Below are 27,787 nucleotides of genomic sequence, written 5' to 3'. Positions count from 1 at the left end.
TCAGAAAACAGTGTGAAAAACAGTTGAGGCTAACCAGCCATCTATCACCTCAGAAAAGGGCTGTTCAGGTCAAAGTGGGGTGCTGTCTCCTTTGTAAGACAGGGCAAGTAGGGTGATCCCAGATGAACAGGAAAAAAATTTTAAAAATCCAAGCTATTCAGCAGTGAAATCTGATCTTCTGTGTCGCCACAGGCTAGGCCGGGGCCCTTTTCCATGGGGCCACAGAAGCCCGAGTTAAATAAAAGTGGCACCATAAGCCAAGTATGCCAGCTGAGGCCTAGGCCCACATCTGCCCAAAGGTGCTAAGAATTGTCAGAGTCCGATACGACATGGTTGCAAAGGTCAGCTGTGTGACTATTTCATGTGAAAACTAGAGATGTGGCTAAGCTTGCCCCAGCTCTCTCCTGCTTTGAATCCCTAGTAACTTGACCCAAATCTATTCTTTGCTACCACGAAGCCAAACAGGTAATGGAATTCCATGCCACCTTTACCTTTACCCTTTTTTTTGGTGACTTCCTCTACAATGGTGATGCCTCCAGCAGGGTCTGAGAAAACAGGTGTGTGAGGATGGACAGAGGGGCATTTATCGCCTGAGAGGGTGCCTAGTATGAACAAATTCCACATTTCTGGATTCCCGTTTTTCTTGTTATTAAGTCAATTCAGTTCCAACTCACGTAGGACAGAACAGAACTGCTTGTAGGATTTCCAGGCTGTAATCTCTATGGAAGCAGATTGCCACATCTTTCTCCCTCGGAGCTGCTGGTGGGTTCAAATCACGGAACTTTAGGTTAGCAGCTGAGTGCTTAACCACTGCACCACCAAGACTCCTTCCTGTACTTATGGGGGAAATCAACATACCATTTGTAGGTTCATTCCGAGATGCACCAATACCAGTCTAGTAATAAAGTCATCTACTCAGCATAGGTAAAAAAAACTTTTGGATGTCTGAAAGCTCTTTGCCGTTCCACTACTATTCAAGAAAAAAAGAACTCCCGGCCAGTTTGGCAAGTCCTTTTTGCTAGGCAAATGGTAGCAGCTGGTTAACTTTGAAATCAACCTGAAGCAAAAATACAGGTGATCCTTGAACCCATGCGCTGGAAGCTTTTGATGAAATCATGATCAATTTTCTCCCCTGAAATACACGGCAGTCAGAAGCTGCTTTTTCATCATCCTTCTTTCTCTATTTTATATGAATACCAATGGATGGTGCAATATTCTTTTAAACAACATTTAGAAGGAAAACTCATCACCGGTGGCACATTATTTTTTTTATAAATGTCATTCTACATTTATGCCGGCAACCGCAGCAATCTATGCAAACCAGATTTGAATGGTTAGCAAAGCAGAGTATTTACAAACACCTTGGATACTTCAGCATTCACACTCTTTCTTCCTGCCACAGTGAATTTGAATTGGATACCACAGCTGCTGTCAGATCCAAACGTGAGTGCATCCTTCAGCTTCCGCCCCCTACCAAGGATGCCAGGCAAAATCTGCCCAGCTTTCATCCACATCTCCTACCCTGTAGCTCACAATTAGTATTTTCAACGGAAAAGGAAAATCAAAGGGAACCAGAAGTATAGCTTCTTCCCCATCACCGATGGGGCATGAGAGATGTCAAAAGCACAGACCCCAACAACACCCATCCCTAAAATGCTTCTGGACCCCTCCCTAATTAACATGTCTGTCATCTCCCCACCCCGTGATACTATCATTTTAGTTTTCAATATACAACCAACAGAACCCACTGGGGTTACTACTTTTCTGTGTGATTAGAATAGTCTCTCATAAGCCTTTGTTTGAAGTACTTTCCCCATCGGGCCCGTAGCTTACCGCCAAAGCAATGGTGTCACATTAGGGTATGGTGGGTTTTCTTTAAGGGCGACAAAATAAAACAAAAGCCTCTGCTCTGCTTTTCTTTCTACTTCGAAATCATAAAATCGTCTGTCCTTATGAGTAAGAGGTTAGTACATTGCATTATTCAGCTGTGTACTGATTGTACCTATTTTAATCTAAACCTGTGTGTTTGGGGACACTTTTAATAGCTACCTTTTCAGAACAACTCATTATTTTGGGGATTTTAATGTCTCTTGTTGCCCGTTTTTCCCCTGGTAGCAGGTAACCCTAGAGCTGCATTCACCAAAGTAGGATTTAACGAAACCTCACCAAAGTAGGATTTAACGAAACCTCACCAAAGTAGGATTTAACGAAACCTAATGTTTTTTTTTTTTTTAATGTTAATCCGAATCAATCTCTCACGACTAAATAGGTAAAACTGAAACGCAAATATTTTTGTGTTCAGAGCAAGTCCTCCAGAGAAAGGCACAGGCAATGTGAGTAATGAGTGACAGTTCCTTAAAGGTTAATATCTTCTTTAATCTATTTCCATAATAGAAAGGGAAAATACTATATTAAGCATTGGGTGTGCTTTGGGGATTATAGAAACAATTTCAACTATTACATATATCTTAGGCCATGGGGAAAATAAGCAATCCTACACATAGGTTTCTTTCACAAAACACACAAGTGCCTCAAATGTATTTTTCTTTTGTTTTAAAGAATAACTTACACGTGCGTGAGTGTGTGTATGTGTGTGTAGCAAAGAACAGAAATAAAACTGCCCTTAATACTGGACCAGGGACTATGATTGTCACGGCAGGTAATGAAACCATTAAATGCACGGTATTAAGAAAAGACAAGATGCAATTAGCCAAGAAATTACTCTGATCTCAGTGACATTTTCAAAAAATCATAATACAATATACATCGGAAGATGTGATTGACAGCCTAATCCAGTTTTGATGGAGCGCAGTCCACATACTGTGAGCAAGGCAGTGCGTGTCCAGATAAAGCTCACAGCTGTGAATCTCTGATATGTCCGTACAGTCTTGTCACCCAGGAAATTCCTCAGGTTTAAAAGATGATGAAAGTATCGACCATTAATGACAGGATCATCTCCTGCCCTGAAATAAAATGTACTAATCCCTTTTGCTAGGTCTATGAATTCCTAATATAAATTATATAAACTCTAGTAATTCATCTCTGTTAGCACAGTTGTGTTTGGAAATTGTACAGCAGTCTTTGCCCTATTTGAAATACTAGATGAAAGCAAGACATGTTCGTTTAAGCTGCAGCATAAAGTAATTTAACAGTGGGGACAGAATAACTTCTGAGTAATGAGAACTACAGATGTAAAAGAAGGGAAGTTTAAAAGTTCTAAGGTGCCTGGATGGATTTATGTTTTATGTTTGCAAAGAGGCCAGGAATACAAATGTACAATTTTTAATTAAGCATAGGTCCCTTAATTTTGAATGGCTAAATAGATGACATCCAGAAACTGTGACTAACAATAATATAGAATTAACGCTTATATAAAGAATCAGAGATCTTAGAAATTTCAAATAACACATAGTATTAATGAACAGCTCAGAAGAGTGAGTTTCACCTGTTTTATAACTGTATGTGATTATGTTAATGAAACATTGACTGTATTAAAAAAAAAAAAAAAATTGTGTGGAGTCGATTCCAGCTCATAGTAACCCTATAGGACAGGGTATAACTGCCCCATAGGGTTTCCAAGGTTGTAAATCTTTACAGATGCAGATTGCTGCATTTTTCTCCTGTGGAGTGGCTGCTGGATTCGAACTGCAGACCTTTTGGTTAGCAGCTGGGCATTTAGCCACTGCACAACCAGGGGTCCTTATTCATAGCATAGCCCTACATGTATGTTCTGTATTAGATAAATACAACGCATGTTATGAGATAGCTACATATAAATACACAGCAAAAACAGTAAACGAAGAGTGTTTGATCTTCCAAAATCTACAATTATCCCATGGTAGCAAAGCACCTAAAAGGTAATGATGGAATTATCAATGTATTTGCGAAAATGGTGTGGGGACTGCGTCTGACCTCCTCTAACTTCACACGGGGGAAGGAGGGCCAAGATCAACAGCCCACGGCTGATTCGCGTTAGGTGGAGGTCAGACATGCCTCCTCTCTCCACCATCTTTACCAATTCTGACACCAACCATCTTTCCTATAGCACTCTCCACTGCTCTGCTGGGTTTGGTAATTCATTGCCATGGCCACACAGAGCTCACAGACAATACTCATGATTATGGGGTTTATTAGGGCAGTAGCAGGTTACAATTCAGGTTCAGGAAAGCTCAGGATACAGTTCTTCCATCAGGACAGCCTCCTCCCAGTAGTGCCTCAGGCACATATGTTTCCCTGGCCCTATGCCTCTGCCCTGCTCAGGCAAGTGTTACAAAGCTCTCCTATCTCTGTCAATAAGTGCTCCAAGGTACCTGCTCCACCAGTAAGCCTCGGCCCGAAGGCGCTCAGCTCTAGCTCCATGTTCAGCAAACCAAGCTTCACCAAGTGCCTGGAGGCACCCCAGTCTGCCAGCAAGCCTCCTACCTGAAGGCACTCAGCTGCCTTCTCGCTCCATGGGCCGGGGAGCCTACCATATTGTCTCCTGCCAGTCTCCTAGCTCTGCTGCATCTGCTGCTGTTGTTTCTCTGCCACTGCTTATGGGTGTCTTCCTGTCTTCAGTGTTACAGCTCTCTCTGTCTCCTGGGTATAGGAGGATCTCAGCGCAGGGATCCCAGGTCCAAATGATTCATTCCACTCTGGATTATTCTTTCTTGGTGGAGGTGAGATCCTCTCTTGCCCTGGAGCTGGATCTCATTTTAAGCCTAGTGGGATGGCAAAACTGACCAATCCCCTTGGTGGGCCACAATTACCTTATTTGCACAGTCCCACCCAGTCACCTGGGTGGGGGTTACAAGACCATGGCGAGAAAGCCACACAAAAGCGATCCATCACACTACATATTTATAATCTGGTCAATATTATTCAATCTATATTTCCTGATGTTTATTTTTATTTTAAAATTTGGACACCAAATGTTACTTTGCTTGTTACACTTTACCAGAATTACTATTTAAGAAAAAGTATAGACGGACTAAGCTTTGATCCCTGAAATGTAACCTGGAAAAAAGTAGAATATATACCCAAGGATATGATTAAACAGTAATCAGATTAATTTTTTGAATAAATATACTAGATTTTATCTATGGGGAGAATAACTAAATGATAACAATGCTGCCATTACTCAGACTATGTTAATAACTGCTCTTTGGAATTGTCTTCAGAACAACTCGCTAATCTCATAAATCTCCCCTGTAATAATACCTTAATTTCAATAACAACCTGTACCTTTACTTGGTTTACTTATCTGCCTTATCAACTAGGCCTCAAATGACTTTGTTCTCTTCTCCAAAATCAATGCTATCTTCATTTGTTAGAGACTCACTAGCACTAATAGTCTTCCAAAGAATTTGGGTAGCAGCATTACTCATAAGAGCCAGGAAGTCAATACAGTTCAAATATCTATCTACTGATGAACGCACAAACGACATGTGCTGTGTGGACATATGGTACCACGGAATACCACTGTTAGAAAGGGGCCAGCTACCTCCTGATACATGCTACGACATGGCTGAATCCTAAAACTTCTCTGAAAGTAGAAAAGCCCAGATACAAAAGAACACATATTGTACGAGTCTGTTTATATACGATGTCCAGAAAAGGGAGATCTATAGTAGCACAAAGCAAACTGGAGGTTGCCTGAGGCTAGGGGTGAGAAGAAGGATTGACCGAGGTTTCTTTCTGTGGGAATGGAAATGTCTTAAAATTGGGTTGTGGCGATGGCGACACAACTCTGTAAATTTGCTCATACCTCTTGAATTGTAAACTTAAAACAGTTGAATTTTATGGTATATAAACTAGACCTCAATAAAACTCTTTTAAAGAGAGAGAAAAATATTAAAAGTTTTTTTTTATTTTTTTTTTAAGGCAAGGAAAATTTGGAACAGAACATGAGGGCAATTTATAAAGAGGGCCTTCCAAGAACTCAGCATCACTAAGGCTTACTGAGGTGATTATTTGATGGGAACGACATTATGATATTAATTTGAAATAGCAGTCATTCCTTTTTGGTCCACCCTCATGTGTGGAGCCATATGGAAAGCCATTTCATTTACTAATGGTTACCATTGCCTTGAAATCAGGTCTCAACACAAGCAAAGAAACTGAACAATTTTCAAATAAATTAACAATTATACAGCTTCCCTGAAAAGGAAAACAAAGACAACTGTTTTTCACCAATAGCCTGTCCATCTTGCCATAAAAACTCTAGCAGAAAGCATTATTGTACTTACACTTTCCCTTTCTTCCCTCTATGAAAATCTATCTCCACAAAACCCAGCCCTGACTTCAGAGCTAAGGGTATGCCCTACTTTGAGAGCCCTATAGAGAACGGGAAAAGGAAGAAACAATTCTTTTATGTCTGCCTTAGCAAGCTATAGTCAAAACCATTGTTACAAGATCAAAAGCTAACAGTGCATGTAAGTCCTCACTACTCTCGAGGATTAAAGCTATCCCACAGTTTTTTTTACAGGTATGATGGGTTACATCTGATTCAAGCCCCTCCAACTTCAGCAGGTTTCAGCCAACTCGAAATTTGAGCCCAACCACATTTTATGGGAGTGAAGAGGGGAGAGAAAAGCCCTACCTTTTGTTAGTTTCTTGGAATATTTAAATGCATGCTCTACTACAGTAAGTGTCAGGCCATAAAGAAGTGAATCATCTTTAAAAGTCACATACAAGGGGAAGGGGGTGGCTAATGGATTATGCCACTTATGACTCAGTTTTACAAAATACTACAATTCCACTCCTCTAAATGGCTTTAAATTCATTCAAGATGGGCGGAACTGTGGGTGTTCACAGGCTCAGCAACTTGTTAATGTTTAGAAGGTGATTGTTCTAGAATCATTATTTATATTTGAATGATTCATATATTGGATCTTAAACCCCATGGGATTTTCTTTTTATTCCAAGCTCCGACATCTTTTAAAATTATCCCCAAATTGTGTTCTGTTTACAATGCTTGTGGCAACTTTTACTGTACTTTGAATTATCAACTTCTATTACTTTTCTTTTTCCTTGAAAAGCACTTTTAAGGCAAAAAAACGCAGATTAAACTTCTTCCAGGTGTTAACAAATTTAAATAGCAAGGAGAAAGAAAGAAAGAAAGAAACTCTTGCCCACAGTAAAGAAAAACTACAGCCACAAAATAACATTTAAAAATAAAATTACTGCGAAGCTCCTGGTAACCAGTTGTCTGGATCTTTTTACCCACGTTTCCTTAAAACGTTGATCGTACAATAAAGAGCAACACTGAAAATGTATTAAAACTCTTTCGTTTTGCCTTCATTCTGGAACAAAGTTCCTAGGCCCCTTAACAATGAAGGGAAAAAAAAGTATATAAAATTTTCCATGTTTTTCATTTTGGAAATTCATAATTGTGCTTTATGTAAGTCTGAGCATGATTGTTTCTTTAAGGTAACTAAAGATCATTGACCTGAATTGTTTCCAATTGCTTTATATTATCCACACTTTAATCCATAACAGCACAAATCACTGGAATTTAGATTTTTTTTCTTGAAATATAATCTTTAGAGCATTTTGTGTTATTTAGAGAAATACAGTATAACTAAAAAAGATGACTCCAATTTTAAATGGGTCAAAAAGTTTAAAAAATGCTTAAAATTGTGTGTTAAAATGCATAAAAATAGCACTAGCATTTTAGAATTTTTCCAGGGTTTACCAGTTTGTCATTTACATTCCATTTCTGGGTAATCAGCTACAATTTTGGCATCCCGTTCTGAAGCAGCCAATTGTCTACCTAAATGAAGAGCAGCGTCATCGCTGGTCACAAGGGTCTGTGTATTATAAGGGGTTAAACAGACAAGCAGTAAAAACTGCTTCAGGGCCATTAACATTTCTAACTTCAAAAATTAGTGCCTTTCTGATGTGTACCAATTATGAAATGTTGTCTGTTAAAAATATAGCCCTCTAAACAAAAACATTACGCGTTTACATTCATTGCCATTAGACTTTAATGATTAACCTGACATTTCTCTTTCAGTGTAAAAGTACATTTGCAAGAGAGATTTCCACCGGTAAAGACTAACTCCTCTATCTCCCTGAGCCACAATCAGATCTGGAGAGCCAAACAGAAATGAACACAAGAAAGGAAAATCTTTTGAAATGAATTTTAACTTCTAAAATAATGGATCAGAATTCTTACACAGGAGATTAGTATCCTGCTTTTTCTGTACCTGTCGGAAACACAGGCATATGAAATAGTCCCGAAGATCGTAAGCCAACAAGTATATCCTTGGTATTTCCTTCCAAAGGGCTGTATCACAGGAATGAGATTCCTGAAACCTAGATTAAGGAAAAAAATCCGAGATGCAAGCAAATCACTAGTCTGGAAGGAAGAAAAAAGGGGAGGGAGGAACGGAGAAAGAAAAGGCAGAAGGAAAGGAGGGTGGGCGGGAGCGAGGGCAGGCCTTCCAGTTACCATGTACTCTTAATCACTTCTGAAAAGTCTAAAAGTATACTACACCAACTTTTTGATGTTATTTATATAGGAGCAAAATGTCCCACCCTCATGTATAAAAAAAAAAAACCTATATCAACTATAAAAGCATCATACAATTACATAAGCCAAAAGGACTGAAAATTAACTTTAATGCTACTGATCATGTAATTAAGGGGAGCAGTAACAGGAGAGCCTGAGTAAATAGAATTGCTTCTGAATCTTCTGAGGGAGACGATTTTTGTTTTTCACTTAAAGCAAATGTTAAAAAAAATTTTTTTCTGTCAAAATCCAAAACAGCTTTTTGACAGGTTTGTTCTGGCTAATTAATTACTTTCATTTGCACTAAGTTGTATACTTGAAGATGAATAGTACATGATAACAAGGCCAGCCTCTGCCAGGGAGACCTTTGGTGGTCTATGCAGTCTGCTGCCTCATTACAGAACTAGTTATCTGCAGGAAGCCTGACTTTGAAAGGTACAGCATGTCCCATAACACCCTCCCCTAACTGAGATGATTGTAGCTTCTTCCGAAAAGTGATGATTAGGAGAGAGAAAAGCAAAAAGGGAGGCTGTATGAATATTTCATGTAAATGAAAGCAGGCACTTAGCGACGTGCATCTTGATTGATGCTAGAGTGCCTCTAAATGTCTTGACATTGAAGGCTTCCGACTCCCCTTCCTTCGATGACTGCTTCAAGAGCTGCAGTTAATACAGGAATGCGGCCGTATTTAGCTGAAGGGCTCTTTATTACCGGCTGATATTAAATAAGACCACAGGCCTCGCGTTAGCATCAATGAATTCTAGATAAAAGAGAGTTCAGAGGGAACCCTAAATGAGATATGATAGTTACGTTTTATTTGGGTTTTTATTTTTCCCTCCCTAGAGCAAAATTGTTTATTTCACTTTTTAACTCCCTTAAGAAAGATCCAAAAAACACAACAGTTATTCAAAGAGAGGCTCAACGAACAAAAAGGGGATGGAATAAGGATGGATACACAGGAGCTCCAAATCAATTTAAGAAAATAATAATAACAATGGTAGTAATAAATATGAGTTGAGTGTTCATCGTGGCAGTTTTCAGAAATATAACTATTTTAGGGAGAAGTGGTATTTTTCTAAATTTGTGCACTAAACCATCAGTCCCTTACTCTCCCTCCATACACGCGAGTTTTAACTTCTTAACAAGTAAGGAGATCACTTCTTTTAAGAAACTCAAACAACAGAATAATTTCAAAATGCAAATTCAGATTGAGTGAGTTCAAGGCTTTAGAAATGCAGTTAGGCCAGGGGTGAGAAGGATGGCAGTGATAGACCTGCTGACATCGCTGCAGCCCTCCTCTGCTGCCTGACTTAGGTCATTTTCTTCCAGAAAATGCTTGGGTAACTGCCATTTGCTTAAGTCAGGATTTCAGCCTCCATTAAATCTTCACAAATCATCTGTCACTGAAAGGTAAATAAAGTCTCCATGAGCTGTGACCACCAGGGTGCTTTCTGTCCATAGCTCAACCAATGTAGTCCAAAAGGCCAGACACAATCACTAGCAATATCCCCACATACTAGGAGGACCCAGACTCAGATGCCTCTGCCCTTTCACAAAAGTCACTCAGTGATAGGAAGAAAAGGAAGGAAAAAAATCTCAGGAAAATGTCTAAGAAGTCTGAGCTGACTTGAGACTTCCCGTTACATTAAAAATTCAATTTTGCAAAATGGCAGCCCACACAATAACCCAATTTCCCTTTTCTTCTGACTCCCACTCAGCGACTCTTGAGGATCCTTTAAGAGAAGCACTGATCTTTTACTCAGGAACAACATAAAATTCCAAGGTGTACAGAAACACAGGCTTGTGGATTTAAGAACAGAGACCCTGACATGCTTTAGGGTCTGATCATAATCTCTATCCCTGAATTATAGAACTGGAAAAGACTGTTCAAAATTATTGCAGTCTCTTGATCAAGTGAGGCAGAGAGGAACTTGCCAAAAATCACATACTTAAGGGGTACCGAAATCAGTGTGAAATTTTAGGTTTCACGAGTCCCAACCATCTTTTTTCTTTTTTTAATGCCACCAAAATTCTTTTATTAATGTATTCTTTTCATTTGAATTTATATGTGTCTTTCTTTCAAATATCCGATTTTTAGTTAATAATAATGTATTTTTTGTACTTTAGTATCCTGGGCCCTTCTCATACTTGTTTAAAACATAAAATCCATGGGCGGTAATTTCATTAACAATACCTCACATATATTTATATAAGTTTGCAAACCACTTTCACGTTAATTATCCAATTCAGTCTTGGGAAGAAGATATTTCCTCCATCTTGGAGAGGAAGAAACTGAAGTTGAGTTTCTTGAATTACCAGTTGGAGATTTTGAATGAATCACAGAGCAGGGTCTCATACCCACATCTTCTGGTTCCAAGGTCATTGCTCATTATTCGTAATTCTATTATTAATAAATATTTAGTCAGAGCTACTTGGGGTATTGGTGATTCAGTGGAAGAATTCTCCCCTTCCATGTGGAAGACCTGGGTTCAATTCCTGGCCAATGCACATTATGAGCTGCCATCACCCATCTGTCAGTAGAGGTTTGTATGTTGCTATGGTGCTGAACAGGTTTCAGCAAGGCTTCTAGACTAAGACAGACTAAGAAGAAAAACTTGGCAATCTACTTCCAAAAACCAGCCAGTGAGAACCCTAGGGATCACACCAATCCTCAACCAAGCATGGGGATGGTGCGGGACTGGGCACCATTTCATTTGGCTGTGCATGAGGTCACCATGAGCTAGGGACAATTTGACAGCAGTTAAAAGCCACAAGCAACTACTATGTGCCAGACCTCTGATTCAATCCCAGTATCATCTATTATCACTTAAAAGCTATTTCACAGTTTTCCTACACTGGATTATAATCTTTCCGTATTTGTTCAGTTAAGTTTTGTCTAACAGTCAGTTAGGAATCGCATTTAGAAGCTGACCTTTTGCTTGCTTAATATTTATCTACTGTATTAACGCGTTTTTTACAGATGCCCCTTATTGTACACATATGGCTTCCAAGTGAGGTCTTTATGTAAAGCTCCAGCTACACGGATGTGTTGGCTTTTCAAATGGCATTACCACTGTAAGACAGAACAAAGAAATCCTGCAGTCCTGTCGGCTTTTAGTGAGTTCTTGACAGTAACATGTGCAGCACTCAGGGCCATAAGAAGCAGGCATGAAGAAAGCTACACATGGCAACTGCAAAGTGACAAGTTGTGCATCCTGGATGCCACTGCTGTTATTATGAAAATTAAACAGAGACTTAATCTAACATTCCACATGCAGTCGTGCAACTGACTTTAATAACTGTAAACTGAGGCTTACGTGGTACTGCACTAAACCTAATGCTTTAAGTTTCAGTACAGCCAATGATGACAGCCCTGGTCACACAGAGGCTGCAAGCCACAGGTCCCTTTCTGCCTGCCGGAGTACAGTTCCTGGGAGCCAGGCAGGAGCGGCAGGAGTGGATGCCACAGTTAGATATTTATGAGAAGAGATGCACTGAATTTTATTGTAGTGGTACAGATCAATTTTCAGGACGTAGTCCTTAACCGTGTATTCAGAGGCTAGGTACAAAACCAATTTTATCTGCATCAGTGGTGTGTGAACTGTATGAGGGAAGACATCTCCCAACTCTCTGATAGCTTATCTTCCCTGGTGACCATTTATGCATGCTCTTGTAAATATACATATTTTACAAGGCAAGGGAGGGGGAGAGAAATGCTCTTTAAACTCTCCTTTGAGATGACCTTGAAGTAGGACCATTTGAATCTTCTGGGAAATTAGCAGCCAAGTGTATTTCGATAATGATGGGTGGGTGGGGAGTGCCACTCAGAGAACTGGAAATATCCTGGGTAGCAGGCTCTCAACTAGAATGTCTTTCCCACTGAGACCATTTCTTTAAGGAGGCAGAGAAAAACAGCTGCCCAGGCCTGGAAGTCAAGCCCTTCACCCTACACTGGAGGGCTTGGCCGGTGAAGAGGCTATTACAAAGAAAATAACAATGAAAAGAGATGCTGATTTTGTATTTTCTCGGGCGTGCAAGTCCAATGAACATCAAGAGAGAAACAAAAAAGGCCTTCCAAGCCAATGTACAAGTAATCAGTTGCCCTCACCCAGGAGATCAGCAGCACGGATGGCAGAACAGCAGCAGCAAAGTTAACCATTGCTCTGTGCTGCTTATACCGAGACTACAGAAGAAAACAATCCCTAGAAAAGGATATCATGTTTGGTAAGGTAGAGGTTCAGTGAAAATGAAGGAAAGCCTAAATGAGATGGTTTAACACAACAGCCACAAAGATGGGCTCAAACACATCAAGATCGTGAAGATGGTCATTATGTTTTGTTCTGTTATACATAATGTCATTATGAATTGGAGCCAACTCAACACCAACTAACAACAACAACATGGAGTTCATATGGAATCTAGACTGCCTGAAACATGTTTTCCTTCTCTACCTCCCCTCTCCCCAGGCTTTCTGGATATATGATGCTACGTTAAATCTTATACTTTCTATTTTCACCCACTTTCCCCTCCTCCCACCTCTGTATACATACCTGAAGAGTGAGTCCTCTCATACACCCAAAACTTAAGCTCAAATGTCTAGTGGGCAGACTTCACGCACATTGCCACCAAACTGAAAAAACAAACTCATTGCCATCGAGTCAATTCCAACTCACAGCAACCCCACAGGACAGAGTAGAACTGCCCCATAGAGTTTCCAAGGAGCTGCTGGTGGATTCGAACTGCCAATCTTTTGGTTAGCAACTGAGCTCTTAACCACTGTGCCACCAAGGCTCACAGACCTTCAAATAAGAACTTTTTTACTACCTAGACCAGAGATTGGTAAACTTTTTCTTAAAAGGGTCAGGTAGTAAATATTTTAGGCCTTGAAGGCCAAAAGGTGTCTGTCACAACTACTCAACTCTGCTGTGGTAGTTTGGAAAGCAGCCAGAGACAATACAAAAACAAATGCTGGTGGTTGTGTTTCAATAAAACTTTATTTATGGACACTGAAATTTTTAAATTCCATACAAGTTTCATATGTCATGAAACATTCTTTTGATTTTTTTCAACCATTTAAAATTTATTGACAACCATTCTTAGTTTATGGGTCACACAAGAAGAGATGGCAGGCAACATTTGGGCTGTAATTTGCCAACCCCTAGCCCAGAAAAAGCTTAGAATGTCAGAATTACACATACTACTATGCTTAGCCTATTAAAAGTATTGTATAGAGGTACTTTTTCTAAAATGTGTACGCCATCTTACAGCTATCATCTAACTGAAATTTTACAACACCTTTAGGAGGCAAACGTTTGGCAAAGTGTCTACTGGAACAGTGCTTACGGTGGAACGCTGCTGTATAAAACCCCAGGCAAAAAGACAATCAGGTGAGATGGCCAGTAACAAAAATGAGGACTTTTAATATATTGAATTCTCTAAAATATATCGTCACACATAGTTCTGGATACATGCAGCATTCAAAACCACCAGAGCAGTGTAACTCTATCTTTATATATCTTAATCAATCACAAACACCTTCAGCTTACATCTAGATAGTTACACATCTTGGTCAATAAATTATAACAAGTAACTCAAAATTTCTCTCATTTGCAGACACTGAGTCCACCTCTTAGCAGTATAATTCTGTGGTGGTGGTGGGGAGGCAGAATGGGAGGATGGCTGTTGTTAACTTTTAAATCTTAAATCAGAAGCAACACGGTACAGCGGATTTTGATGTCGGGCCTGGGTTTGGATCCCAGCATCTTAGTCCTAGGAATCCTTGGGCAGTGGAAATGGTTACTCAATTACTAGCTAAAAGGTTGGAGGTTCAAACCCACCCAGGAGCACCTCAGAAGACAGGCCTGGCGATGTGCTTCCAAAAGTTCACAGCCTTAAAAACCCTAAGGAGCTGTTCTACTCTGTATACATGAATTCACCGTGAGTTGGAACAGATTCTATGGCAACTAACAAGAACAACAACAAATCTTGGTCCTATTTATCTCCATGAGCTCCAGAGCACTGTAAATGGGAATCATAATACCTAATTTGTGAGACGTTTTTAAGCTTAAAGAAGACAATATACGCTAGGCCTGGTTCTTGGTAGGTGCTCAGTAAGTCTTCGTACCCATTCCCCCTTCCAAGGCATCCTCAGAAAACAAAGAGAAGGCTGCCTTAAAGTGGTGAGCTCTCATTCTTGCTTTACGTCAGGCCCATTTCATCCACAATGCTACAAGTTTTTGGGAATGTATTTCTTCCCATTTATTCATATGTAGTCCATAAAGGGAAGTCTGGTGGTAAAATGACTTTACTTCCTTTCCTAGCCAGGTTTATGCCTTCAAATTCTCAGGATTAAAAAAAAGAAAAATGGGGAAGAGTTTTCAAAATACAACATATTTTTTGTTTCAAGAGTCCATTTGTCGCATCAGCTTGGTGGTGCCAATTTCAGGATAAATCTCCTGTTCACAGCAGGCATCATTATGGATTCAGTGGTAATGGTACTTCCAGCCATTTAGAGGGCCAGTAAATTGTTATTTCTCAACTGACCTACTGGAATAATGAGAAGAACCTCTATTCTGGCCAGGAACCTGAGACAGCCTACGACTAGCTGGATTTTTTCGGATGAACAGTGGCTAGAAATGCTCTCTCCATTCCTTGCTTCAATCCACCTTTGTTCTTCTGCCCAGACCTTTTGTTCCACTCTTTAAACGCCCAAATCAGCAAGCCACAGTCCTTGCCCTCACTGTCTCACATTCCAGTAGTGGAGACATATATGACCACCTATAAGACACAGACAATGTTCTCTGCTGTGGGAATCAGGTAACACTTCATCACAGAGGTAAACTTTGATCTAAGTCTTAAAAGATGAGTAGGAGCTGGCCAAGGATGGAGGGCTCCCTGTACAGAACAAACAGAGAGGACCCAGTAAGGCATTTTCTCCACTATGGTGTGTCCCTGGATACCTGCGAGTCTGAGGTGAGCACTCTCCTGTGCGCCACCACCATACCACATTAAGTTCTCCATTTAGGAATTATGCAGCACTGCTATTTGTATCCTCGCTAAATTGTAGTGTTGTTGCTGTTGTTAGCTGCCATCCCGGTCTGTTGTGATCCATAGGGTTTTCAATGGCTGATTTTCAGAAGCAGATCTCCAGATCTTTCTTCCTAGTCAGTCTTAGTCTGGAAGCTCCACTGAAACCTGTTCAGCATCATAGCAAGAGGTAAGACTCCAACGACAGACGGGTGATAGCTGTGCATGAGGTGTACTGGCTAGAAATCAAACCTGGGTCTCTTGCATGAAAAGTGAGAATTCTACCACTGAACCAGTATTCTGTTGCCCACAAATCGGTTCTGACTCATAGCAACCCCACAGGACAGAGTAGAACTGTCTCATAGGGCTTCCAAGGAGCAGCTGGTAGATTTGAACTGCTGACCTTTTGGTTAAGAGCGTGAGCTCTTAACCACTGCACCAGGAATCCTTGAGCCAATATGTTGTTGTTGTTGTTGTTGGGTGCTGTCAGTCAGTTCTAACTCACAGCGACCCTACAGGACAGAGTAGAACTGCCCCGTAGGGTTTCCAAGGAGCAGCTGGTGGATTTAAACTGCCAACCTTCTCGTTAGCAGCCAAGCTCTTAACCGCTGTGCCACCAGGGCTTCTGAGCAAGTACAGATTCCCTAAAACAGTATGTATTTATATTTTTTTTTTAATCTATTAGGGGAAAAGGGATAGTAAACATGCTTAAAAATGAACAATAAATACAGAGAATGATATATTCTTACCTCAAATGTATTTTAAAAAAAAAATAAAGTTTTATATAGAGATACAAGTGATTTATAATCCACAAAGTCCACTTATATAAACTTCTGAGCACCATTGTAAGAATTAATGAAAAAAAAAAGCACACAATAAATAATGAATCAATATTTGCTATGTTAGTGAATGAAACTGAAAAACATTAGGCAGAAAAATAGACCTTTTCAAATATTAGGCTGCATCGAAATAAATAAAGCTACAACTGCGAGTGCTGGGCACCCCTAGCACTACCAGTCCTACTAGCAGGAGGTGTCTGGAAGCAGTCCTGTTGGCCCAAAGCAGATATGAATCATATTTGGGCCAATTCTGTACCGCTGCTTAAAACTCCAGAATACTGAAAATATCTGAAAACAGGCTTAAATAGCAAAAATTTTTAGTATTCTAGAGTTATAAGTTTGAGCCTCACAGACCATTTTTTTCTTTTTTGATAGCACAGTTTTTATTTAGCAACTTAGTTTCCCAAACCCAGCCAACCTTTTAGGTGCACTTAACAACTGTTCTCATTTTAGAAATCAAAATAAGTCTAATTAAAATTGTAAGAGCCTTACTAACCTCCAGAGCGGAGATTTTAAAGAAAATCTTTAGTGTGTTTATACTGTCATTTACTTTTTATACCCAATTTTCTGTCTTCACTTCACGGGTTAGACAATTAAATAGTATTCAAGTTTGTAGAATACTGAGAAGCATGAAATTTACATAAATAAAATAAATTAACACAGTGAAGAAATACAATATTGCCTCCTGACATCTCCATTTTCAGATGTCATCAACAAATAATCAAGATACCAAGGCAGGGTAGGCATTGTTCCTTAATAATTGCTTGGATTATCACAGACTCAGTAATCATTACAATATTACACAGAAATTTATTTTAATCCAGTGAACATATTGCTAATGACTGAAACATCTAACAGCATCATCTTTACTAACAGCAGCAAAATGCCAGGGAATTGATTTTAATTAGGTTTTAGAAAAAGAATTAGGTGGAATTCAAATATGTCATTCCATTTATATGTCAAGGAAACTCTCAGAATGGATTATGTGGTTAACTGGACTCTGGGACAGAGGGAGGTATGTGTTTGGAAATCTGCAGTTCATTCGGAAAGCTCTCATGTACATATGCAACTGCTGCCGAGTACCTCACTCCACTGTTTATTTCCCAACAGGTTTCCTTCTCTTTCTCTTCAGCCACAACAATAACCACCAAGGCACAACATCTGGATGTCTCAGTATCAAGAAAAATGATCACTTGCCCAATTCTTTCTTTATGGAACCACAGGGGGTTCAAGCTTTCAGTTAGTAAGACAGTGTAGAATTTTGAATTGAGAACCTATTTAATAAGGGGTTAGAGCAGGCAGAGAATAGAAGGGAAAACTGGGATATGCCACCATTAAAAATGAGGCCATTTTTGAGATGATGAAATGAGGGATTGGAGAATCAGATACATCTTTATCCTTTAGAATTCTGGCAATCCACTTCTTTAATTACATTATATAATCTATCAGGAGATGTCAGTGGTACCCTTTCTTGTCAAGCTTTCCGACCACATTGTTGTAGTGGGGTTAGTGAGGGGCTACTACCCATTCAGTCAGATCCATAAAAGCTCCCCAGGCTTTTTGAAGGAAAATTTCCTAAATCCATGTTAAATCAAAATGCAGGTAAATAAAATATGATTTAAATATTTCGAATATTAAATATTACCATGTTCATAAATCACATATTCTACTTAAAAAAAAAAACGGTAAAGTAATTCTGGCAGGGATTTGAGCTCGAAACTCCCCTTAAGCCCCTCAGAAACCATCTATATTTTGGGTTGAAAACCCTTAGAACTTCCTGCTGACCTGTAAGTGACTACCTTTTTAATTATTGTATATCTGATGTGCACTACAATATTTTAAAAATTAATGTCAAAGCGGATGATGTTTTCATAAAGAAAGGTTCTATCATTTATTCTTTCCTTCAATCATTCATTTATTCACCCATCCACCCACTCATTTAAGGTTTATTGAGCACCTACTACCTTAACAATTCTGCTCTCTTGTTGTACCGTAGCTCTTTCCTGACTCGACACAAAGCCAAGATACCCATGCAAGAATCTTGCAACAGCATCACAAACACAGTGGGAATCCACGGCTCTAGGAAAGGAGTGCCACGTGGTGGTAAAGGAGTCATGATCATCATTGCCAACTACTGTATTCCAAACTGTAGATTACGTAGATTAACAAAAAGTCTAAATAGGAGGGCTTGCTATTCCAAATTCATTTAAGGCAAACTCACATAATATGAGGAGTATTGGAAATTACAGTATGATGTGGTGCTTGATGGAGTTGTGTATCAGGTATAAGTGACAAAGAAACAAGAAGCGGGGTGGGGGAGTGGGGACAGGGGTGACTCATGGAAAGTTCTACAGAGAAGACTCCTGAGCTAGTTCTCAAAAAACATGAGTAGGAGTCTGTCTACAAGGAAGACAAGGAGGGAGGGTATTCGAATTGGATGAACTAGCAAGAGCAAAGGCTCAGAGGAACTGCAGGTATTTCTGAACAAATTCTAGTGGAAGGAACAGCGACGGAATGTAAACAGCACCAGGTAAGCAGAGCCTTGTCTACCTTTCTAAAGAGCATGGGTTTTATCCAGTAGGCCAGTGGTTCTCAAACTTTTCAGTCCCAGAATCCCTTTCTACTCTTAAAAATTATTAAAGACCCCACGGAGCTTCCAATTATGTGGTTTATATTTATCAATATTTACCATATTAAAAATTAAAATGGATAAATATTTAAAATATGTACCATTACATGATGACATAAATATGTTTACAGAAAAATAACTATTTCCTTCAAAAAGAATTTAGTGAGGAATAACTAGTTTTCCAATTTTTCTAAATCTCATTAATGTCTGGCTCAATAGAAGGCAGCAAAATTCTATTTTTGCAATCAGTCTGTTATGATATCATGTGACATTTCAGAGGCACTGGAAAACTCCATTGTTCATTCATGAGAGAATAACAGTAAAAAAGATAAATAATGTCTTAGTATTTTAGTACTATTGTAAAAATAGCTTTGACCTTACGGGGCCCCTGAAAGAGTCTCAGGGACCTCTAGGGGTACATAGGCCCCACTTTGAGAAAACCAACACTGTTGTTGACCTAGGGAACAAAAGTAATGTTTTAACAAAGGGCCTAACTGACCATGTTTGCATTTTAGAAAAGGACATTTCAACTGATATGTACATGAAGAAGAAAGTAAACATGAAAGTATACGCAAGTTTCACAAATAGTACAGAAAACTTTCACGTGCCTTTAAGCAATGGCTATTCACTATAGAATATTACTTTTTAACACCATCAAGACAACATATACCTCTTCAAATATGCTCAATATTTGCCTGGTTCTATAACTGGAGAGAGGAAAAAAGCAGTAATTATGAATAATTATATGCCAATCAACTTGAAAATTTGAACAAAATGGACAATTGGAAATATATAATTTACCAAAACTTACTTTTTTTCTGGGTTTACATACAAAAAAATAGAAACCCTGAAAAATTTGATAACTAGAACTGATGTTCATCTTGTAAGCACCAGAACAGTCATATTATTTATTTATACATGGCATCAATTTTTATTAATCAGGTGTCCACTCGGGTTAGCCTATGCCCACCCTATATCTATTGCTAAAGATTTTAAATATCACCCTGACGTATATCCATGAAATGATTAGATCAAAATCAAACACTTTTCTGTAAAAAAAACTCCAAGTCCAAATGGCTTCACTACCGAGATATACCAAGCATTCAAGGAAAAAATAATTCTAGCCTTATACAAAATCTTCCAGATAATAGGAAAAGAAAAACCACTCTCTACCTCATTTAAGAAACTAGTATGATATTGATACCAAAACCTCACAAAGGTGGTACAAGAAAGGAAATTAAAAGAGAGTTTCAGTCATTAATCTATACGCAAACTGAACATCCTAATAAAATATAAGCAAACTGAATATAGCGATATACGAAAAGGAAAATATGCCATGATGAAGTTAAGCTCATCCAATGAATGCAAGGTTTCATTAATTTTAGGAAATCAATCAATGTAATTTATCACATTAACAAATTAAAGGAGAAAAATCATACAGCCATCTCAAAAGGTGCAGAAAAAGCATTTGATAAAATTATACTCATGAAAAACTAACAAAAAGTTGGCGAAACTAGGAATAAAAGAAATTTGAGAAAGAATTTTCTTTAAAAAAAACTACTATAAACATCACATTTAATTGTTAAACATTGAAAATCTTCCTTTTGAGACAAGAAACAAGACGTGGGTATTTATTATCTCCATGTCTCTTCAGCACTGGTCTGGAAGTTCCAGCCAACACAGTAAGGAAAAAAAACAGTTTTTATATGCAGATGGTATAATTGTGTAAATCCAAAAGAATATGCATATAAGTTTTAGCATTAATAACAGAATTTAGCAAGTTGGCAGAATATAAATATATGAAAATTGATTATATTTCCATATACCAGCAACAAGTAGTTAGAGTCTGAAATAAAATTTAAAATACCATTCATAATAGCATCAGACATATGAAATACCTAGTAATGAATATAACAAAAGGTTCCAAGACTCCTAAGGGGAAAGTTATAAAGTCTATTGAGAAACTTTAAAGAAGAGCTAAATGAATGGTAAGATACTACATATTCACAGATTAGAAGACTCAATATTTTAAATTTGACAATTAAATCTGTGTAAGTTTCCTAGAACTGCCATAACAAATGTTCACAAACTGAGTAGCTTAAAATAACAAAAATTTATCCACCTCCCCCCCCTTCTGGAGGACAGAAGTCTGAAATTAAAGTGTCAGCAGGATTGATTCACTTTTTGATGCTTTCAGGGAAAATCCATTTCATGCCTCTCTCCTAGCTACTGGTGGCTGTTAGCTACTCTCCTAGCTCCTGGTGGCTCCTAGCTACTCTCCTAGCTCCTGGTGGCTCCTAGCTACTCTCCTAGCTCCTGGTGGCTCCTAGCTACTCTCCTAGCTCCTGGTGGCTCCTAGCTACTCTCCTAGCTCCTGATGGCTCCTAACTACTGGTGGCCGCTAGCTATTCTCCTAGCTCGTGGTGGCTACTAGCTATTCTCCTAGCTACTGGTGACTGCTAGCTACTCTCCTAGCTCCTGGTGGCTCCTAGCTACTCTCCTAGCTCCTGGTGGCTCCTAGCTTTTTTCCTAGCTCCTGGTGGCTCCTAGCTACTCTCCTAGCTACTGGTGGCTGCTAGCTATTCTCCTAGCTCCTGATGGCTCCTAGCTACTGGTGGCTCCTAGCTACTGGGGGCTCCTAGCTACTCTCCTAGCTTCTGATGGCTGCTAGCTACTCTCCTAGCTCCTGATGGCTCCTAGCTATTCTCCTAGCTCCTGGTGGCTGCTATCTATTCTCCTAGCTCCTGGTGGCTCCTAGCTACTCTCCTAGCTACAAATGGCTGCTAGCTACTCTCCTAGCTACTGGTAGCTGCTAGCTACTCTCCTAGTTACTGGTGGCTCCTAGCTACTGGTGGCTCCTAGCTACTGGTGGCTGCTAGCTACTCTCCTAGCTCCTGATGGCTCCTAACTATTCTCCTAGCTACTGATGGCTGCTAGTTACTCTCCTAGCTCCTGGTGGCTCCTAGCTACTCTCCTAGCTCCTGGTGGCTCCTAGCTGCTCTCCTAGCTACTGGTGGCTGCTAGCAATCCTTGGCATTCCTTGTCTTGTGGCTGCATCATTCCAATCTCTATCTCTGTCTTCTCATTGGCTTTTCTTCTGTACCTCTGTATCTTCTTTTTCTATCTCTTCTGAGGACACTCCCCATTGAATTTAGGGCCCAGCCTAATCCAGGATGATCTCATCTCAAGATCCTTAAGTGTATCTACAAAGACTTCCAAATAAGGTCATATCATCAGGTTCTGGGTGAATATATGTTTTGGGAGCCACAATTTAACGCATTAGGCTCCCAAATCAGCTAACAAATTCAAAGCAATCTCAATAAAAATCCCAATATATTTTTTGTGAAATTTGGCGAGTGAATTCTAATATTTATGTGGAAATTCAAAAATAAAACAATAGCCAAAATACTCTAGAAGATGTATAAGATAAGAAAACATTAAAAGTTGTAGTAAATAACATATGGTCCTGGTGGTACTGGTATAAACAAATTGCTCAAAAAAAATCTAAGAAACATTCCTAGTCACGTAGACATGTATGGAACTTGATTTATGACAGAGATGGTACTTGAGAGCGCCGGGAAATAATATTCTTTTAAATAAAATGTGCTGGTAACAGGGGATATCCATTTGGGGACCCATATCTCACTCTGAACACAAAAATCAATTCTAAGTAGGTTACAGACCTAAATGTGAACAACAAAATTCTAAAGCTTTTAAAAGTGAGGTAGGTGACCCCCAGACACCCTATCAGCTCAGTAATAAAGTCACTCCTGAGGTTCACCCTTCAGCCAAAGATTAGACAAGGCCATAAAACAAAATGAGAATAAAGGGGCACACCAGCCCTGGGGCAAGGACTAGAAGGCAGGAGGGGACAGGAAAGCTGGTAATAGGGAACCTACGGTTGAGAAGGGAGAGTGTTGACATGTTGTGGGATTGTTAACCAATGTCATAAAATAATATGTGTACTAACTGTTCAATGGGAAACTAGTTTGTTCTATAAACCTTCATCTAAAGTACAATAAAATAAAATTTAAAAGTAAGGTAGGTGAATACCTTTATATCCTCAGAATTTCGGATGGCTTTCTTTAATAAGACATCAAAAAAGGTACTAACCTGAAAAGAAAAAGGTTGATAAATTTGACCACATTAAAATTCAGATTTTTTTCTTCATAAAAAGTTAAAGACAGCCCAGGGAGTAGCAAAAGTTATTTGGATGACTTTTTTTTTTTTTTTTTTTGGTTGATATTCAAAGTGGTTCATAGATACCCTGAAAAGAATAAGAATCCAGGCTATAGAATCAGAGCTGAAATGGCCCTACCAAAATGAAAGAAATTAAATATGACCTTAATTTTCTGAGCAACTACAAAATCCACAAGAAGAAAATCAAATTCCTCAAACGTATTTGACCCTGAAACAAGGGGAGGGGGAAGCTTTTCCAGTAGACACAGTAGACATTCAGTATCAGCATCTAGTGTTGAAAGCGTAATATACTTTTTTACATAAGTTTTTCAAATACAATGATAGCAATCTCTATCTGATACCCATATGGGTAAAGCCATCCAGTTTCAGTAATAGCCTTTAAAATTAACCCTATTTGCTTGCAGCTTGAAGATTATATTTTTTTTAAAAAGCAAGAGAGAATTTTATCTTAGGGTTGGAATACTAAATTTCTTTTATTTACAAAATGAAAAACAAAACATTTCAGTAGCTCAAAGGCAAAACAGCCAATTTAGCAAGAAAATAGTCTTTGATAAAGAAATACATGCTTTTTCATCTGGGGAAAAAAAATTACTGATTTGAATTCCATTCAATCGGCTTCAAATACTACCACTTTGAAGTGAAAAAGCATAATAATATAATTGATTTGAGTAGATAATATGCCAGTTTTATCAGAGCGGATGCTTAAACTGTAATTCCTGTGCAAGCAACTTTTAAAACCCATGGAGAAAAACTATAGCAATCCCCTCTTGTAGTTTTTAGGAAGAGAGTGAAAGGGTTTGTCTTAAGGCTGAGAATCCCACTTTTCGACAGCATGTTATGCGAAGATCTACAATAGTCTCCAGAGCCATTTTTCTCAAGATTTGTCACTTTGATATATGGTATAACTTAGTTATACCTACATATTTGTGAATATGTAACACATACACAAATAGCCCAATCTATTTTTCAAAAGTTTTAAATTTAAAATACAAACAAAAGAAAAAACGACCCCAAGAGGGGAAAGAAAAAAAAATGAGAATATGATATGCACGGGAAATTCACATAAGAACAATCCATAAGGCCTACGAAAGGTGCTGAAAAGATACCGAAATTCACTAGAGGTGAGGAAATGTTTTAACCAGGGACGTCACTGCACAGACAATGTTCCGCTGCTATTCATAGTGCTTTCACTGGCCAGTTTTTTCAGAAGTAGATCGCCAGGTCCTTCTCCCTAGTCTGTCCTAGCCTGGAAGCTCTGCTGAAATCTGTCCATGGTGGGCGACCCTGCTGGTATTGGAAATACCAGTGGTATAGCTTCCAGCATCACAAGACGTGTCTCAGTTATCTAGTGCTGCTAAAACAGAAATACCACAAGTGGATGGCTTTAACAAAGAGTTTTATTTTCTCACAGTAAAGTAGGCTAAAAGTCCAAATTTAGCGTGTCAACTCCAGGGGAAGGCTTTTTCCCTCTGTTGGCTCTGGAGGAAGGTCCTTGTCCTCAGATTCCCCTGGTCAAGGAGCTTCTCAGGTGCAGGGACCCTGAGTCCAAACGATGCGCTCTGCTCCTGGTGCTGCTTCCTTGGTGGTATGAGGTCCCCAACTCTCTGCTTGCTTCCCTTTCCTTTTTTCTCTTGAGATAAAAGGTGGTACAGGCCCCACCCCAGGGAAACTCCCTTTACATTGGTTCAGGGAGGTGACCTGAGTAAGAGTTATGTTACAATCCCACCCTAATCCTCTTTAGCATAAAATTACAATCACAAAATGGAGGACAACCACACAATACTGGGAATCATGGCCTAACCAAGTTGACACATATTTTTAGGGGGACACAATTTAATCCATGACAATACACAAGCCACCACAGGATGACAAACTTACAAAGGCCAGGCGGATTTTACTTGGATCCAAAATCAATGCCCACAGAAGCAGCAGTCAGGAAATCAAAGGGCATATTTCACTGGGCAAATCTGCTGCAAAAGACCTCTTTAAAGTGTTGAAAAACAAAGATGTCACTTTGAGGACTCAGGTGCACCTGACCCAAGCCATGATATTTTCAATCACCTAATATGCATGCAAAAGCTGGACAGCAAATAAGGACGACCAAAGAAGAATTGATGCCTTTGAATTATGATGTTGGTGAGGAATACCGAATACACCATGGACTGCCAGGAGAACGAACAAGTCTGTCTTGGAAGTATAGCCAGAATGTTCCTTGGAAGCGAGGATGGCAAAACTTCATCTCATGTACTTTGGACATGTTATCAGGAGGGACCAGTCCCTGGAGAAGGACATCATGCTTGGGAAAGCAGGTCAGAAAAAAAGAGGAAGACCCTTAACGAGATGGATTGGCACAGTGGTTGCAACAATGGACTCAAACATAGCAACCATTCCAAGGATAGCTCAGAATCAGGCAATGTTTTGTTCCGTTGTATATAGGGTCACTATAAGTCAGAACCACTTTGACAGCATCTAACAAAAACAATTGCTATACAGCAACCTCGCTGGCAAAAATATAAAAAAGTGATTAACACCTATTTTAGACTGAATGTGGGGAAAGAGACACATATATTGCTAGTGAGAAAAATAGTGTTTCTACCAAATGAATGAATCAATGAAAGGAAAGGAAACAAAACCTAGGCCAACATCAAATTTTGCCAGCCTACATCCAATCATGGAATCTTAAAAAAAGATGAGGCATATTCCATATACTGATGGCAGTTTCAGGCAGAAGCAGAAAACAGCTTTCAATGTGGACAGGCTTTCCAAAATAGAAAACAGGACAGAGAAGGCAATGCAGGTGACTAGTAGATTTCACTGAAGGAAAAAAAAAGAAAAACATCTAGTGTATCTCGACAGTACAAAGAAACTTAAGGACTTTGGAATCCAAGAGCCTTAGGTTAAGATGCTTGTTAGGGGCCTAACTTTGAAAGTTTTTAAACCTCTGTGAATCTTAGTTTCCTGATCTGAAAAATATTAGCGCCTTAACTTGTTGGGTTATTGTGCTCATTATCTAACCCAATCTGGCGTCCCGGGAGTGCTCAATAGATGCCATGCCCTGCCCTAGGCCAGAGCGTGCTGACCCCTTTTTATGGTATCTAGTCAGCAATTAGGTCTCATATCTCCAGGATGAAGAACTGAGGTTATTTGGGGTCATCTATGATCCTAATCATGAAGTAGTAAATCTATTCTCTCATTGATACACATGGCTAACTAAGAGTGATTCATGTTAAAGTGAGTTAAATGTTTCGTCTAAGGCCTGCACAATATCCTGGCTTTACATTGACCATTTTCCTCCAGAGCAGAGACTATTCAACTCCTACCAATTCAGTGAATTTAACCACCCTTGACATTCAATAATAAACCTAAAAATAATTGATCTATAATTTCAGTTTAAATGATCTGACATAGCCAGGCTACTTTTAAATGACAGCAAATGGGATTTTTTAATAGAAATATTGATAGGCCCTTAAGTGTATTGGGGAGTCGAGGACAATGACAATGATATTGCACTAATAAACCTAATGCCATGGAGATTGTCTTTTTTAAAAATGTGTCTTTTCTTTATCACAGCATAATACCTGGCTTGACAACAGAAATGTCAACAGTTAGGGCTCTATTCTTCAAACCGTCATGCTCTATTAATGCTGTTTTTCAGTGGGATTTACTTTGTCAGGGAAGGAAGGACCAAAGAGGAAAGTCTATGGTCTTCCTATTCACTAAATCCCTCTTCTCACTGATGCACAAATGACTAACTACTCCCAACGCCACAGAAAGAATGAGAGTTGAAAATGGGCCAAAATCATCTCGGGAGCAGGGGGGGAAAGCTAGCTTTGTGTAAACAAATTCATGCTTAGACAAGAAGAAAAAGAAAACAGAGTAGGTGATAGGAATGCCACGGTGCTCCTGTTCTGTTTGTGCTCTCTCAGTGGGGAAAAGCATCATGCAAACATAACTGAGCACTATTAGCTGGGGCTGAGAACAGTGTCTTAACTGGGTTTCCGAAGAAGCCCATGCAGCTTAACCCCTTTAATCCAAACAGGAAGAGGAAAATAAACTGCTTGGCTGGCAGAGATACATGGGAATGTGAAATAAGGCTGAGGAGGGGTTAAAAGGATGACAGATAGGAACAGTTCATTGTAATCAAGGGGCATTAAGAGTAATAAGACAGCAGGAAGCAGGCAGAACGGGGCTTTGTTTAGCTTGGATTTCATTGTGAAATTCAGGTGCAGAAGAGATTTTGGTTCACCCTTTCCATTAAGAGAAGCGCTAATCCAGTACACTCTGATAAGAAATGGACAGAAAATCAAGTTCTAATCAAGGATCAAGAGCTTTGAAACTTTAAATATCTGAGTCAAAGAATCTGCTTTGTCACCCATCTGCATAGCAGCTTCTGGTTCCTAGGCCACATCTGTACTCACTATCTCTTTCAATCTTCACAAAAATCCCATGAGATAAGCATGGCAGGGTTTATCCTCTCCACTTTGCACCGGAGCCACTGAGGGTAGGGACTTCTCCGGAATGACACAACTAGAAGGTGTTTCCTAGGATCACCTGTTGTGAAGCTCTATGTTCACACCAAAGAATTCCCTAGTGGAGACA

General features: G+C 39.3%; 1 long non-coding RNA gene across 7 annotated transcripts in view; it reads right to left on the bottom strand.

Annotated features, from left to right (window-relative positions):
- LOC111753002 (uncharacterized) overlaps positions 1-27,787 on the bottom strand; it is a 308,317-nt gene that overhangs the window by 40,209 nt on the left and 240,321 nt on the right. Inside the window, exon 7 of one of the 7 annotated variants that reach the window (XR_010323123.1) lies at positions 23,028-23,101. The exons of the other annotated variants lie outside the window; for them this stretch is intronic. This is a non-coding gene — a long non-coding RNA (uncharacterized LOC111753002). Of the gene's footprint in view, positions 1-23,027; positions 23,102-27,787 lie in introns of those variants that run through there. 7 annotated transcript variants of the gene reach the window in all.

Source organism: Loxodonta africana, chromosome 10 (genome assembly GCF_030014295.1).
Source record: "Loxodonta africana isolate mLoxAfr1 chromosome 10, mLoxAfr1.hap2, whole genome shotgun sequence".
In the NCBI taxonomy this organism is placed as follows: Eukaryota; Metazoa; Chordata; class Mammalia; order Proboscidea; family Elephantidae; genus Loxodonta; species Loxodonta africana.
The sequence above is the reverse complement of the archived record's forward strand: the minus strand, read 5'-3'. Positions and strand labels throughout refer to the sequence as shown.